The sequence below is a fragment of the Falco naumanni genome, chromosome 3 (genome assembly GCF_017639655.2).
Source record: "Falco naumanni isolate bFalNau1 chromosome 3, bFalNau1.pat, whole genome shotgun sequence".
In the NCBI taxonomy this organism is placed as follows: domain Eukaryota; kingdom Metazoa; phylum Chordata; class Aves; order Falconiformes; family Falconidae; genus Falco; species Falco naumanni.
Window position 1 is genome coordinate 39,731,916 of NC_054056.1, and position 17,747 is coordinate 39,749,662.

The 17,747-nt window shown below is 38.3% G+C and overlaps 1 protein-coding gene across 2 annotated transcripts in view; it reads right to left on the reverse strand.

Moving 5' to 3' along the window:
• The window catches only part of ADCY2 (adenylate cyclase 2), a 224,380-nt gene that overhangs the window by 160,181 nt on the left and 46,452 nt on the right, over nucleotides 1-17,747 (reverse strand). The gene's annotated exons all lie outside the window — the stretch shown is intronic.

A 17,747-nucleotide genomic window follows, 5' to 3' on the forward strand; every position in this document is an offset into this window, starting at 1 on the left:
AGTATTTAACTCAGAAAGTTCCCAAGCAGGTATGAAGAAATAATAATTTTGGTGCTTATTTCCCTTATTGTCAGTTTTTCTTCACATTTACATGGTGATGATTCCATAGTCAAAACTGAACCCTAATGTATGTGTACCTAAAAGACAGTGGTGGTACTCTTCTCCACCATGGAGACAGGATTTGATGGAAGAGGAAGTCCACCTCTGTTTTCCACTCAACTTTCTCCGATTCCACCATTAAGATTAACCCAGCTCCTCCCTGATCACTCATAATCTTTCTGATGCTGCCCATCTGTCCCATATGCTCAAGAATAAAAAACTTCTATAGCGTGAAATGAAATGAAACTGCAAAGGACATGAGAGATAATAAGAAAATAAAGTAAAAAAAAGGCAAAGGGAAAACTTTGTTTCTCTACCCTTCCAAACTACCAGCACAAGGAAACAGAAGTGTTTCATAGCTGTTTAGTTTCAGTGCTCCCTAAAAAGTTTTAACTGTGATCAGGTGTTGGTAAAACCAACAGCAAAGAAAAGGGGGTACAAACTTGGTCTAGATAAGAGAAGTATGATGATATTTATTTATTTATCTACTTATTTATTTATTTATTTTCTATTTATTTATTTATCTATTTATTTATAATATGCATTTATATTTTTTTTCTATTTATATTTATACATATTTAAGTATGATATTTTCAAATTGTCCTGGCTGGGTAATAATCAACTGTGATACTGTGAGAATTAAAACTAAATGATAGTCTCAAAACTTGGGAAAGATGTAGAAAGTTCTGGCAGGCTAGAGAAAGGCAATAGAGCATGTGTCTTTAAAAGGCTGGGAAAAAGGCTAAGGAATTAAGAATTGGTCAGGTTAGCTTCAATTCCTGGAGTAATAACAGATCAAATAATAAAGCAATTCATAATCAAGGGTTCTAAAAGTTAAGAAAAAATGCAAGTAACAGCCAGTGAGATTTTGCTAAGAAATCATATTAAAGCAATCTCATCTTCCTCTGTCATGACAAGAGACATCAGGGTAGGAGGAAAACCTGAATGATCAGTTAAGCAGTAACAAGGGATGTGAAAGGTCCGCTGATACAGGCATAAGACAAACGGATGCCAGAGGCAAAATACCTTACCAGCATGTAAGACCAGCTGCCTAAGACTTGTTTCCAGTTAAAAAATAGTTTGAATAAAAATCCTGGACTTTAGTCCTGGAAGAAGGATTTCAAATGTCTCTAATCCCAGTGACTTTTCATGAGAACAAGGTTTTGTTTCTAAGTTTAGCTTTCTAATTGACTAGAGGGAAGATGACATTTACATATTTGTGAGAATTTTATAATTTGAAAATAAAAAATTATCCTTCTCTAACTGGTTTGGTTTCAAAAAATAGAACTTGCATATTTTCTGTATTTGAATATGGTTTGCCTTTAGAGCCAGATGAAATGATCCACCCCACTTGTCAGGTATGTGCTAGGTACTTACTAAAACTCATTAGTGGATATAAGATATATTATGATGCTGTTGCTTTTCAGCTTTGACATAAAATAGCCTACTAAGCACATTAAAAACTATTTTGGTATCAGCTCCACACTTGTTATACTGCTGTAAACAAGTATCCTTTCTTTAAGTTACCCTACTACTTCCCTTGGTCAAAACAAATGGATAATTTCAACCTTCCACAACTACAATCAAAGAGAGTTTTTAGAAGTTTCAACCCCTCTTGACATTACACATTCAGACCTCAAATTCTCCGTTACTCACCGTCAAACAGGCTGAGTTGTACTGGAACTGTATTAAAGAACACTTCATAACAAATTGACTGTCAACTCTTATATTTGCATCTTGAAATTTGAGTCTGAGAATGCTGCTGCAAAGCAGGAGAGCTATCAGTCATGCTAAGACAGAAACTTATCCAAAATGCATGTAGGAATGGCTTCTGTCAATAGTTCTTGATTCTTGCCCACAGTCATCGTGTTTTATTTCCAGCAATGGCCTAATGACCCAAGGAGCTGAGAGCTCTGTTTATCACAGAGGTTCCTATTTTATTTCACCATGGCTCAGGAATATTCTCCCCAAGTACCCTGAAATAAGATGCTACTACCTTTCATCTTGATAGCAGAGATGCATAGTATCTACAGCTTGGGACCTTCCAACATATTTCAGAATATCGCTGTATTTAAGTTTGATGCTGTAGAAGTTGATACTCAAAGGCTCCTAAGTAGGGTGGTTCTTCAGGTACAAAGAGGAGACAGGCCCCCTGGACTGAATCACAGCCTGCAGAATGGACAGCGGCCCTTGACCCTTTTCATTATCTTTTTGTAAGAATTAGCAGAAAATTGCTGATACAAAAGTTAAAAAGCAATGACATCAAGTTCTGAAGGACCTCACTATCCCATTGCAAGAGTTGCTAATGCATGTCACTGCACGTCTGCACTTGGTGTGTGTACCCATCAGTAAACACAGTATTAATTTTCAGTGCACTATTTTTATTAATTTTCAGTGCACTATTTTTGATACTACTAAAAGCAGCCTGTTCCACCGAAGTGTGCCATAACCACAAAGCTCATCGCTGTTTTGAAACTGTGTTGGAAGCAATCTTTGATGTGAGTCATCACTATGACTGCCTAGTTGAAGCATGCTTCGTGTCCTGATCTGAACTTAGATTGCTTTAGGAATTTGGTACTCAGAGACTTTCACCATGAGCTTGTATTATACATACCTTGGAGAAGGGGAGCATTTGGGCGCTGATGGTATACATCATAGCATGTAGCATTCAATTTTGGTTAACACTGATGTAACATCTTACAGTATGTAGCTTTCCTGCTTTGATGGAGGGGTATCCAGGACTCATGCCCATCATTCTTAACTACCAGAGCTTAGCAAACTCTGAGTGTATTTGCTGCTCTCTGTATCTCTTCTCCCACACTTCAGTAGTGCCACATTTTCATCTACTACATAAGCAGTTCTTTTCCATAGTGATTTAAAAGATGATGAGCTTCCATAGTGTGGCTGTCTAGATGGGTATGTAACAAGACTATTTTTCTGCAAATTTACTGTAGTGATACCATTAGAGAGGCTCAGACACCAAATGGTATGATGACATCATGGTGTGGGATATCACTGATGATCACAAACGCTCATTCTTTTGAAAGAACACAACATAAACCACTAGGTAAGCATCTTTAATGCATCTTGAAAAATGGAAAGATTTTGGTAAATCAAGCCCGTTCTGAGTATTTTTTGTGTTGGCATTTTTCTCCCAACACCTCCAGATGAACTATGTTGGCCACTCCAGCCTCTAACCTATACTAGTGACTGTCATCTAGGAGAACTGGTATGACATTGGCAACCCTTGATGGTCCACAGACATTGCTTTGGAAAGGTCACTGGTTTGGGCTGTGATGCACAAACTGCAGTGGACCAAATCCATTTTTGGAGCCCGTGGATCCAACCTGTTCTCAGAAACTTTGTCTCCCTGGTGACACCAGTTTCTACTGAGTGGCATCATCTTAACTCTGAAGGGTATGTGGAGTAGAAAGTTTCACATATTTTACACATTAAAGTTGTCCTTCCTAGCGCATAGGGGGCCACAGGGGATGTTGCTTTTGATGCCGAGAGCAACTATACAAAAATACACTAATCATTCATTTTGTATGAATTATGTTCCAACAATGACTCACAATTTCCCAGCTATACAGCCTTTTTAAGATTGTGTTAAATGGCTAATCATAACTGGCTTGACATATGTAAAATTCACTCAATTTAATGTTACTCTGACCAGAACCTCCCCTTCAGGAATATGACATCTCGGCACTGAAGCATGCATGCAAATCTAAAAGGGCTGTTTCAGCATGAGCTAGGGGAAAGCACTGCTTTGGACACAGGCAATACTAACAAGGCTACAGCTAATAAAGTGTCTGTAGTTATTTGGGACAACTTCTTATGCACAAGTGTAATGACAGTAAAATTCTTGGGAAGATAGTACTACCTTTTCACTGTGTAACCAAAAAAGACCCTGTTCCCATATTTAAACTGTTAGACTACAGATATTCATACTAAGTAGGCTAGCCAACTCCAGGATCACTTTCATAGGGTTTTCAAGATCAGCTTCCTCCTTACTGTGTAAAGGGAGTAAAGATAGATCAGGTAATTAAACAATTTTCCCTTGGAGACACCTGGATTACAGCTACTGATTTCAAACGTTGCCTGTATAAATAACATCGCATAAGAAGACACTCTAATTCTTCTAAATGAATGGCTATGTTTCATAATAATTGGCAGGACCTACTAATCTTACCAAATAGTTACAGATGCTATATTCATGATTTAACAAAGTAACAAAAAAAAATTAAGGTGTAAGAAGGGTATTTATACAAGCTATATACTGTGTTAAAACTTTGTGTAGGCAGAGTAAATGTTGCAAGTATGTAGAGGTCTTTGCCATTCTACTACTGAATTCTAGACCTCAAATCTTCAGACTCAGACTTCTAAAAGCAGGTAATGTTAAAGGAGCAAAACAAGCTACTCACATAAAGCAAAAATATGAAGAGTATTAAAATCAACTTTGTTCTGAGTCATCTATAAAAAGGCTTAAATTATGAAAGCACTGGATAAGGTAAAAGTGGAATTGTTGTTCGCTAAACCCTGCAACACTAGAACAAAAGGGCACTCAATGAAAATAGTAGAAGATTGATTTAAACCAGATGAAAAGGAAGTAGATCTTTACCTAGCAGATAGTGAACTCCTTGAACTTGCTGCCACAGGAGGTCATAATGTGCCAGCAGGTTCAAAAAGAGATCAGTCAAAATTCATGGACACATTGTCCATAAACAAATAACAAAAAGACAGGGTAGGGATGTTCACTCTGATACCACTAACGCAACTGTGGAGGCTGGCAAGGTATGAAGGGAGCAGACCACAAAAAGTGATCAGGCTTGTGTGCTGCCTTTTAATAGCAGCTTCTCTTAACATTCTTGGAGACAGAACATTGTGCTAGATGCATTGTGGTCTGAACCTGAAGGAAGTTTCTTGTGTTCTTGTGTTCTTGTGCTAAGAGTCAAACATACTTTGAAGAACAGAAAAAGAAGAAAAAAAGAAGAGAGGAGCGGAGCAGAGAGAAGAGGGAGAGGGAGAAGGGAGGAGATATTATTACTTCACACATTTTTACCAAACATAATTTTTTATTTTCTAATAATTATCATTGAAGTAGTAAACAACCCTGTAAATCATGTATTGTTCTTCATTATGGAGAACCTCAAACTAATAATCCCTTTCTTTTGTGCAGAGGTCTAGGTTTAAATGTCACTAGGAAACAACTAGTCATTACAGCCCCTGCCAAAAAATTAACTACAGCCATTAGCAAAATAGCACAGAATAAAAACAAGTTGACTGCAGGAAAATGGATATTTTTAAATGGCTGTGCAATAAGGAACCTTCCAACATGTGGCTGAAGTCACAGATTAATATGACATTAAGATGAAAGACCCCAGAAAAGGAAGGAAAATTCACATTTGAAACAATAAAGATATAATCTGATTGCATGCTGTCTACTACGTGATTGCTATGTCACATAATCTTTTATTTCACTGAATGGGATCAGTGAGAGGGATATGGGATCTGGAAGGAGTGACTCAAGGACCATCAGCAGTGACCTAATGATCCACAAGAATTTTTGATCCTTCCTGCTACAGAAGAGGGGACCAAAGCATCCCCAAAGAGGGGGTGTTACCATCATCACTAGCAGCTTTGAGATTGTTCCTGAACACACTCGGAAAAGAAAGAATTTGTTGCACCCTGTAACTCCCATTTGTGCTATCATTCTATTGCTCACTTGATTCTCCTCCGTCCACTATGTCTTGTCGCCCTTGTTTCAATCACAGCCTAGGCTAATTAGTCAAGCAGACAGATTTTTTCTGTTACAATGCTGGTAGATCCCTGCAAGCAGAAAGAAAACTTCATAAAGCACTATAAAGCCCAACAATAGTATGTGTTTGCAATGATTTGAGTCTCCAACTGGATCAGATGACTATAAGCTACGCTTTCATTTTTTTTTCAGTGATAAGACAAGTGAAAAGCATCTGAGAGAGAAAATACATCGTTCATCCTTGTTATTCTTCCCTCCTGTGTTTTGACCAGATCAGAAACCTACAACAGCAGGAATAATTCCTGATCATCACAGCTAGAATTTTCTCAGAAAGGGACAGTTGGTACCCTCTGTAATGTTGCCTTAATAATTTTTCTTTTTTTTCTTTTTTCTTTTTTTTTTTTAACCTAAGGCCAGTGAGAAAAGGATTAGAGCATGTTGTTAAAGTCAAAACCTTGTCTTCCCATGCTACCATGAAAGTAAAACCAGATATATATCACACAACTCTAAAATAAAACACAATTCTGAAGTCAATTGCAGTTAAATTAGTGCATTTTAAAGGTGGAAAATCAAAAGAGAGCCAAATGATTATATGGGATATGTAAACAGACTGAAGCCCAAAGCAATAAAAAATACTTTCATTTACACTCCTAAGGAGGTAATTCTACAGCACTCAAGCACTTTTGCCTCAGATTTAAAAGGAGTGTAATAAGAACATACATTGAAAACATTTTTAAAGTTGCCCTAAGAATGAAGAAGCATACATAACTGGGAAAGAAACATAAATTGCATAAAAACCTAACCTGGCTAGAAAGGATGTGAAAGTCCATGTTAAAATATGACTGCTTGCACAAGAACAGAAAATATGAGCAATGACAGCAGTTAGTTTAAATCAGAAATCAAGTTAACTAGTAAGGGCAGAAAATGAATACATTACATTTCAGGAGATCCAAGAAGGTTCTTCTGCATGTTAGGTACGAAAGAAGTCTAACAGTGAATTTTATCAACCATTATAAGGAATGTAAAACTGTTAATTACAATAAAGGAAAAGCAGAACCATCAAATAAAAATGTCTGTTCCCTATTAATGGAAAAATTAAATAATACATTTACATTGATGCTAAAGAGTAATTGTGGTACAGTTTTCTGTTCCAAAATATTAGCTCACAAATATATAAAGCCACAGACATTAGCACTGAGACATTTTTAAACAGCAGGTCCAATGAACTGTGCCTAAGCATCTTATAAGAGTTCGGGATTAGGCATGTTGATTTTCAATACCTCCCAAACACCAGGCCAGTTCCAGAGAACTCGAGGTAAATTGGATTAGTAAAAGGTAAAAATAGGAAGTGAAAAACAGCAAATAAATGGTCACCTTTTACACTGAAGGGACTGCTGGAGGACTCAGAGAATTTATTCGGTGTCTTCCTAAAGGTTTAGTAAAAAGGAGCAGAATAATGATGTGGCAATGTTTGATGGGTTTTTAATATTATTCAGGGTATTCAAAAGCAACAACACATGGGAAAAGTTGAAGAGGTGCCTCACACTACTGTGACTGGGCCATAAAATAGCAGTTGAAATCCAGCATGATAAATGCAAAATAAGAGTCATGGGGAAAACAACTTTAACTGAACTCTTAAAAAATCAGGCTTTATCTTAGTTACTACAACCTCAGAAAAAGATACAGGAGTCACTGTGAGCAGGTCTTTGAAAAAGCAAATGATAGCAGTAGTTGAAAAGGCAAATAAAAGGGGAGCATTTATTAGGAAAAGAATAGAGAAACAAGCATCACAATGCCATTGTATGAATCCATGGTGCGCATATTTCTTGAATACCTCATGCTATTCTTCTCTTGCCATCTTGGAAAAAAATCCAAAGAACAAATCCCTGTGTTGGTAACATTCCACCTAATCCTTCTCTTCTCCAGGCTGAATGGTCCCAGTTCTTTCAGCCTGTTTTCAAATGAAAGATGTTCCAGTCTCTCAGGTATCTTTGTGGCTCTTCACCAAACTTGTTCCAGTACATCCATATTTCTCTTGTACTGGGGAGACCAGGACCAGACCCAGTACTCCAGATTTGGCATCACCAGTGCTGAGTAGTGGGAAGGGATTGCCTCCCTCGACCTGCTGACTTGGCTCTTCCTAACATAGCCCAGGGCATGATCGCATGACCAAGTCCAGCAAAATACCACCAAAAACCCTGAGGAAGCCCTGACAAACATATGCCTCTGACATACGGAACCACGAGAACTTTGTAACCATCACAGTAGCCTTAACACATTGAGAAGCCCTGGAGATCTTCTGTGTTTGTCTTTATGAGAACCTACCAAGAGTGGTGCTTGAAAGTGAAGAAGGGAAAAGGAGGGGTCATGGTGCAAAGCAAAAATGTAATGCAGCTCAGTAGAGCATTCTGTTGTGCATTCTGAGATGCACAAGATGTTTCAGAGAGCAAGTACCCAGGGTATGGTACCCAGTAACCCAGCAACTTCCCAGGGAAAGAGGGCATGCCTCTTCCTGACCTTACCTACTATCAAGCAGGAGTATGCAGATGATAACACTGAGAAGAGCAGTCACTCCTCCTAGAGAGCAAGAAGCCTCCTTTTCTTGAGAGGTGCAAGGGTCAGCAAAGGACAACACACCCTGGGGAGCTGACATTTGCTGTGGCAGGTGTCAAAATGAGGGGAAAATAAACAGAAAGGTGATAAAGGGTCACAATTGGGGTATATCTGGTAGAAATAATAGTGAAGAGCTTGAACAAAAGAAACTTGGATTTCATTTGCACAGATCAATAGTGCATGGATCAACAGTGTCATTTTAACAGCTCAAGGCAGAATCTGCTGCAAAGGAAAGATGTGGTATATCGAATGACTGTGCAGTATGACTCCACTTCCAGAAACCTGATAACCTGAATGGATGTTTTTTTTGCAAATTCTGTTTTTTTCCTAAGCATATATTTTTGGGCAAACCAAAGAAGAAACACAACAAGTTGCCAAGGAAAGGAGCCCCTCAATGGCTGCCATGAAATACTGTGACTGTGCACAGAGTGGTAATAGCACAATCTTAATAGAAAGGAAGGAAACAGATTTCTTCTTGAGGAGAGCTGCCAAAAGAGGACATACTTCCTTGGAAAATTTTATTAATCATAGAAACAACACATCTAGAAGTCTATGATGTGAGAAAAATGGACAAAACCATGTTAAATTAATCTGAACTTTGACAGAAAAAAACAAGGAAAATTTTATAGCATTTAATTGCCATGAGGCTAAGTCAGGATTTGTAGCACCTACTCAAAAATCGGTGTTATCCCGCTGCGACACCTGCCTTTCCCAAAAGTTTTGAAATCATCTCCGAATACATTCCCAAACACTTTAATTCAAGATGAGATTACCACTTTGGTTGCCGCACAGTGCCTTTGGGACTTCAGCCTTTCGTATTGCTCAGAGCTTTCTATTTGCAACCCCAGCTGTTATGCCCATGGGCCTGCACATGCAAACTCAAACAGTGTTGCTGTAGTGGGTTCTTGTGGGAAAGGATTGCCACTGGCGTGGGCATCACCTCTTTTTTCCCCCTTTTCCCCCCCTTCAGTTGTGAGTTTTAGTTTATATTAGAGGACCCAATAATAAGCATGCAGAGAGCTTAAGAGCAGAACAGCGTGCAGCACCTGCCCCTGACATAAGCATGCTCCAGTCAGCACTAACGGCACCATGTTCAGGAGCAATCATCTGGGAGTCTGAGCAGGTTCTGAAGAAAACCATATAGTCACTATGGGAAAAGTATTGGAGGGAGAACCACCCACTGCACTGGAGAGGACACACAGGGAAGGATGCTCATCTGGGGTCCCACTCATGTTTCTCCTCCCATCTGGCCACTGGGAAGAGTTTGTCCTTTCCCTTTTCTCTCTCTCTCCCATTTTGCTTGTGTTTCTTCAGCACTACAGTCAATGTATGCCATCAGCTACAAACCCTTTACACAACAAATTTTATACATGTGAACTAAGATTCAAGGTTTCAAAGACAGATAAAGTTCAAATTCCTTCATATAATGGGCACAAGTCTTGAATTAATTTATTGGTGTCTACAAAACTGTATGTGCTTGTATACAGTGATGAGTTAATTAAAAGAAAAGCTTTAAACAGAGAATTATAACATAAAAAACTGAAAATTTATATTTTTTTCTTATAATAGGAAATAACATTTGTATTATCAATAATGATGTTCAATTTTGCAAGTGAACAGAACAAGGCAATTCCCCCACAGTGAGAGGAATACTTTTCACCTCTTTTTTGACATACCCAGTCCCATAATACTGTTGAAGCCAGACTCCCAAATCCAGTCAAGTTCCTGACCTTAGTAGATACAACTGGAAGAAAATAACTGCCAAAATTAGAAGTCACAAAGTGTTAAAAAATAAATGGTCACATTCCACCTAAATTATGCCACAGTCCCACCCAATGGAACTGCACTACTTTGCTCATGAAAAAATAGCTGGAAAATAGAGGCAAGAATTTCCAGACACTGTGGGGAGTGCAATGACAAAAGAGAAGGGGAAATACGAATGTGTTCCTTGCAGTTATTACAACAATACAGTAGCAATCTTCTCTCTTTTTTTGCTATCTGATTGTCCACACACACAGAAATAGATGGAAGCACTGGAAACACACAGACATCCACATTAACAGATACGGCTAAATGCCACCTCCTAATAAACGTTGGCAGATCATACTGTAGAAATCAATGGAAACCATGCATGACTTGTAGAAGAAGAACACAGTCATAAGATGATACTCTCAATACATTTCTGAGAAGACTGGTCACCTACAAATGAGTGCTCTAGGTCAAATCAAAGTCACCGCTGACCTCATTTAGTGCTAACAAAATAAATGAAAAAAGTATGCTGTGCACTTCAGAAGCAGCTGGACTTTACACCACCTCCTTGACAGCTGAAGTGAAAAAGCCTATTCTTGCAGTCAATTCAAAGGCCCAAGCATTTAAGTAAGCCAGAGAAATAAAGTTTAAACTAAACACAGGACCTGCATCCTGCATTTCTTTCCCAGGCAGCTTATCCAGAGGACTAACACACTACCAACAACAGCAAATCTATGCCAACATATATTCTCACAGAAACTAAGCTGCCTCGTTCCTTCTCCCTGAATGAATTCAGCTGCCTGATCAGTGGTACGGAGGAATCTTGCAACACCCAGCATGAAGAAAGCTTCATTCAGGTCAAGGGAAAAAGTTTCCTCTGGTTTTCTTTGTGTTTTCTCAAATGGAAAAAAAAAAAAAAGAAAAGGAACTACTTGGAAGCAACGGGATATATTTTTGCTTCTACCCATTAGTATGCCAACTGTCTCCCACTATTGCAGTGGCAGGTTAAAAGTCAACCATAGCAAAGTGACTGATTATCACTGTGTCTAATCTAAAACAGTAAACTACAGGTATTAATTCCACTTAAAAGACTGGATAAAGCAAGACTGACAAGTTACAGCTGTGACATACAATGTAAGATTCAAAGACTGAAAAGACTACACAAGGAGCACGAACTGCCCTGACCAGTGAAGGAGAGCATTTCACCTCACATTAGACTGGCAATTTGTAGGTTAATAATTTAATGCAGCACTGGGTCTTTCAGCAGTCCAGTGAGAGGGGACTTAATAACTATCTCTGCCATCAGGTAGGAACAGCTTTATCCAGTTAAGAAAGAAGAAAAGGATGATTATGTGAATCTAAACAGAACCATAGGCCAGACTGGGTGTAAAGGAAACGTACACATCCAGATCAAATTTCTGTTCCATGAATAAAAATGTAGAGTTTGCGTAAGAACAGGTTTCCTGTGCATAAGAACATGATGCCCAGCCACATAATTAGACGGATGCTGCAAACAGCCAGACAGAATGATAAAAGCTTCAGAGTTGATCTAAGGATAACTAAACCAAAGCTGATCTTCCTTTACTTGTCCTATCCCACCACAAACACATTTGCAACTGTGTAGCTTTCTATTTCCCTATTTTGTAAACAAATTGCTTATTTTACAACACTTTAACCTGGATTGTGTTACAGGTGATTGGTAGGTAACTGGTAAATACTATCTTTGCCAAAGCGGTAATCTTTAAAAATGAGATACTGAATCACACTCTCATAGTGCTCAGTACAATTCCAGAGAATGTAAAAAAAAGTGTCAAGCTAGATAAAACGCTTGGCAACTAGGACAGGCTGAGTTTGTATGAAAGAGATGTCTTCTGATAATAAGCACAGGTCAGTGACTTTAGAAGCTCACATCAACAGCTTTACCTCCAAGACTCTTCCAGCAAGCTTGGAGCATCTATGAAGATAATTCAGTTTATTTAATCTATTCCCTTGCATCAGGCATCATAACCACATCTGGTTTTTTTCCGTTCATGCTAAGGACATCGATGAAAGCAATATAGCTGCACCAAAATGCCAAGCAAGTGACACAGAAAAACTAACTCATAAACTCAATGTTCAAATCCATTGATAGTTACCAATCTCCAAATTTTACAGATGCTACTATTTTAAAGTGTAACATAACTATGTCAGGAATACGATTTATCAATCAGTAAGCTCTGAGGAGTCACACACAGGTTAGATAAATATCATTATCCTCAGTGACTGAAATAAGCCAGTGTATGCCAGCACACCCTAAAAGCATCTGAAAGAGATATATCAGTACTTACCAAGAAGGGAAAACAGAGAGAAAATCAGATATCACAAGACTTCAGCATTCCCATACTCACACTTCTAAACATTCATAAAAGTACTTCTGAACTCCTATTACAACATCTAATTATACACATCTTACAGACACTGTAATTATTTCACCAATATGCCAGGAGAAATCTGAAGTAGAACTCCACAGCTCTGATATGCAATTTTCTACATTTTGAGATATCAGCAGCAAATCTCAGCATTCTTCTGCATGCAGTCTACCTCTGCAAGCAGGTTTTCCTAAAGGAACAGTTCAGCGAAAGCTTTAGCTACAAATGGAAAGAAGTATGAATTAAAGATGATAGGATTAGAACTTCAGGACAGAACAAAAGTGGGGCTTTCAGTGGCACCTTTTACAATCATTGCTTCTCTAAAAAACAGCTCTCACAAGGGACAGGTAGCTACATTTGCAAGACAGGCAATATTTGTCATCACTGTACTGAAGCTGAATAAAAAAATAATTTATATATCCCCTCATCTATTTCTGGGTCAAATTATAATTAATCCAATTATTATTTCCTTTGTACCACAGACATAATAATTGTATATATAATGTACATATAAATTGTATATTTATAATTTATACATTTTCAGTATCGATAAAAGCCGTACAAATCTTTCTTCTCCAGATCAGGGCATTTTCATTTACCTCTTCCTAAGAGAGAATATGTTCTCTATTATACCCCAACACACAAACTCTTAGGAGCAGGAAAACCCTCCTGGCCCTGGGCACAAAGCCTAACAGTGCAATGGCCAGTGATATCACTACAGATGTGTGCAAGGATTTTCCCTCAGATTGCATCCCGGAGATTCACAGCCTAAAGGATTAAACTTGCCAGTTCCTTTCCCTCCTGTCAACGTTACTGGAATACCTCAGCTTCCCCTTGTTGCACTGTAAAATTATTGAAACAATGTACTTCTTTTTCAGTAATTTCCTTCCTCTTTTGAAGTATTATCAACATGAGAGATATTTTTTTCTCTGTAAAGATACAAAAACTATGCCCTCCAGAGTCAGTATACCTTTATCAAATATATTTAAAAAAAAAAAAAAGAGTAATGTAGCTTGACTCTTATCACAGCATACATCCCACGGAAAGGGGAAAAAAAAAAGGCACTGTTCTGTTGCTGCCACATTCTGACAGATGTTTCCACACTACAAAATGGGGAAAAAAGATACAATTTAATGCAGGTGGCATTGAATAGGACTAGGAAATGTTGAGAATGCAAGAGTTCAAAGTCCCCTTCCATTCTCACACGAAAACTGAAATCTCTCATGCCCTTTGAAACTTTATAGTTTCATATATATGATGGACATTTTAGAGACTATACTTGCCGCTTTTTATTCCCTGATTTACTTCTAAACAAACAGTCGAACAGAAAATCTTGTTAAGAAGGGAAAAAGTACAAGCTTAATTCTGTTCTCACTTAACTGGTTATAAGAAGTTGGTAGCAGGGGAGTTATTTTTTATATACAATAGTATGAGACCAGAATCAAGTTTGAGAAATTAGGAACAGATTTGGATTCAGGCAGTCAAACTAAAATTTCTAAACTTGTTCATTTTTATATTTTATTGTTGTTGCATATATTAGTATGCTCATTTAACTCATTTTGGTAGCTGGGCAATAGCTAAAAAAAATCTTGGAAAAATCATAAAGTGAAATTGAAGCTAATAGAGGCACATACCCTAAAAACTTTAGTATGCAAATAAATAGAGGAGTAGAGGTCAAAACATTTAAGTTAAAATGTTATCAGATAGGAGAAAATTATGTTGCATGTCTAACATGGATGAGAAATCAAGTATGCATTAGCTAAAGTGTAATTTTGTCAACAATGTTTTTCTTTCGCAGTACAGTGTGGCACTTTTTTCTCAAATCCACTTATCTTTCTCCTGTACTTTTACCTTAGGCCCACAGATTTACTCACACACTTAGGATTAGGCATTGGAATAAATGAAATAGTAAATTGGTTTCTGCAGAACCAATCATTTTCAGCATCCTTGATTTTCTATCTTCCTTCCTCACGCTTCTTCCCTTTTCAGTTTGGAAACACTGAACAAAACTTTAAAGTTTTGCCTAGCCAAAATAAGCACGGATGATTCCTTTTGAAGAGACTGAGGAGCATCAGTACCATTTCTCATGTGAAGCCTGGTAGGCAGCCCACAGAGCTGTGCGTGCTTCCAGTGCTCCACCTCGACTGAGGCAAGCTCTGCATTACTCAGGTAACTAATAACATTAAATGATTTCATCTGTCTTGCAACATTCCACATGCTTTGCAGAAAAATATCTTAAAGTTATTTGACAAAGTTCTACATATGCGATTACAAGTGGTCATTTAAAATGGAGAAGAACCGATAGCTCTTAGCAGCTACCTGTGATGGGTTATTAATATCTACTGCCACAGTTCAAAGGTTCAATACATCTGATCCTGCTAGGGATAGACACAGATTCTGAGCAGTAACAAACAGGATTCTCCCTTTTGCAAAGGGTACTAAATAACTATTTTTAGCCTGGGTATGTTATTCTATGTATAAAGAAGATGTCTCTGCATTTTCAGTGTAAGGGTATGAAGGAATGTGATATTCAGTGTAAAAACACTCCTCTTTATTTCCAAATTCACTACCCTCTATTCCCAAATGCCTGCTAATGTCGTAAAAACAGTTACAGAGACAGACAAGATCCCAAGCCCCTGAAGCAGCCAGGCACTCTCTTCCCAGGTGCTGCCTCTCCTTCATGATTAGCAAGTCTTTGCCTCTGCAACTCACTTTGGATTGGGATTGGGGGTTTTGTTTGACTGGCAGCAGCACAAAAATGGATACTAGAAACAGTTAACTCTGCCTCAAAAACAAAGGGAAACCCCAGAGACCCAAGCCAAGAAGGTGAAATAATTTGCAGAAAAGATGCAGGAAGAAGAAAGCTGGTACTGAGGAATTAGCTGCAATGCCTACCAGACTGTGACACAGTAAATACACAGACAAATGACATGCTTTTATTGGCAGTGTGCCTGACCTGAGCTACCTAGGGTTTATAAGCTCTTCTTAACTTTTTGTTGCAGATAAAATGGTCTTGACTTGTGAGATTTTTACTTAACTCATTGCCAGCTAACACCAACTTCTGATCACTGCTTTGGTTATTGGCGAAAAAAAAAGAACATGAACAACTAAGCCAGCACGTCTCCAGCATGGGCCACCCATGACCACTGTCCCTTGGAGGTGTCCGTGTCACAACATAGGTCACCTACAGCCACAGTCTCTTCAGAAGGGTGCCCATTTTGTATGGAGTGCCTCCTTCCAGGAGGACACCTCCAGCCACATGTCTCCCTGGCAGCCTCTTCCTCCCCATGTCTCCCCAAGAACATCTCCCTGCCTGCCTCTCCCCCCAGCAGCGGCTGCCACCCCAGAGGTGCTGCATGCTGCTGTGGCTGGCGCACAGCGGGGTGCTCACACTGGCTTCAGAGCTGCCTGGAGCCCGCTGTGACCAGCACAGGACACCTCGCAGTCCCCGCTACCAACCCCTGCCACGTACGCACCACACACTTTGCCAAACCACTCTGTTAAGTGGTGTATCTTCTGAGTTTTGGTTATTGTTAGCTTGCTACTTGGGAAAAAAAAAAAAAAAAGCATCTTCTGACATTGTTTATATATAATGATTCTCATTTATAAATAATTAAATGTGCAAATACGTATTTACAGGAGTCTATAGCTCTGGTAATGTTTGAACTTATTTCTAAATGAGCTGGTTACAAGTTCTCAAGCACCTTCTCACACAAACCTATCAGAGTTATACAGCTGTCAGCACTAGGCAGAAGAATTGTTTATTACACAAAAAATGCCATCTCTTTTAAATGTGCTGCAACACAGATACCTCTGCACGCACCAGCCGAGTGGAAAAGAAATCTAAACAGGACACAAAGCCTTTCATTAAGGCCAGAAATGGAAAACAAAGAGTGATAATAATTTAATTATGAGGCTAGAAAAAGGTAATAAATACCACTACATATTCATAGTGCTACTTAATTACATAAAAACTATTAAAACCCAGTATTTCAGAATATTCCACTTCCCAACTTTTCAGTGCTTTGTATTGTGGAAACGCTTAAAAATGAACACGTGCTGGGCAGGCAGAAGTCTGCACCCAAATTGAGCTCCACCACGGTTCCTGGGCTCTGCATGTATTTGTTTCTTATTCATAACAGAAAGCTCCTCCTGCTGGATCATGAGAGCTAGTCTTGCTCCCAGATGAGTAATTCCATGTTGGAAAACCCATACTACCGATTTACAGAGCAGAAATATGCCTAACTAGGACATCAATATTAAGAGAAGACTAAGCAAAGCTAAGATAAGCTTTGCTAAGCCAAGTACAGCTGAGTGTATATGCCACAGCGGCAAGGCCTCACTCATGGAGCTCAGTAATTACAAGTGCTCACTAACGCTGTAGAAACAAACTTAAAAGGAATCTGTTTGACTTTTCAAGGTGAAATACTCTATCACTGAGACCTTGTTTGTCCAGAAACTCTGAAATGAGCCATTAAAACAAGCAAAAGTCAAACTGACTTTCAATTCTTCCTTTTGATCTTAGTAAATAAGGAAATGAATTTCCAAATAAAAATTCCATTGTTTACAAAACTAAGTCCATTTGATTACATCAATAATAAACTAAGAAACTAATTCAAAACTTTGTTGGGTCTTGTTTAATGGCATTGTTCCTTTAAAGGCTTCTCTTGGAGAAACTTAAATCTGCTGCTTTAAGCACTTTTCTTAGATAAATATGTCCACTGTCTTTAGAAAGAAAACACTTCGCACCTCCTGATATGTCATTAATTCCATCCTCTGGGGAGGTTATGGAAAAATGATAATTAATGTACTGTCAGAAAACGGTTTCATATTTAAGGTCGTTTCCTTAGCTACCAATTGATGTGTTAGTTATTTTCCTTTTATTAAATGTGTAAATCAATGGTCACTATTTTTTAATGGGGATATTAAATAGCTTTTTGATTTAAACTGCCAACTTTAAATCTGAACCCAATCTCCGCTCAATAATAATAGTCTCTTGAAATGCTAGCCTGTATGTCAAACAAAAGCCTCAAACATAGATCCTGCTTTCACCAAAATAATGCTTTTAATTTTCCCCTATGAAATCTAACTTTTTTTACAAGGACTTTCAAATCATGTAA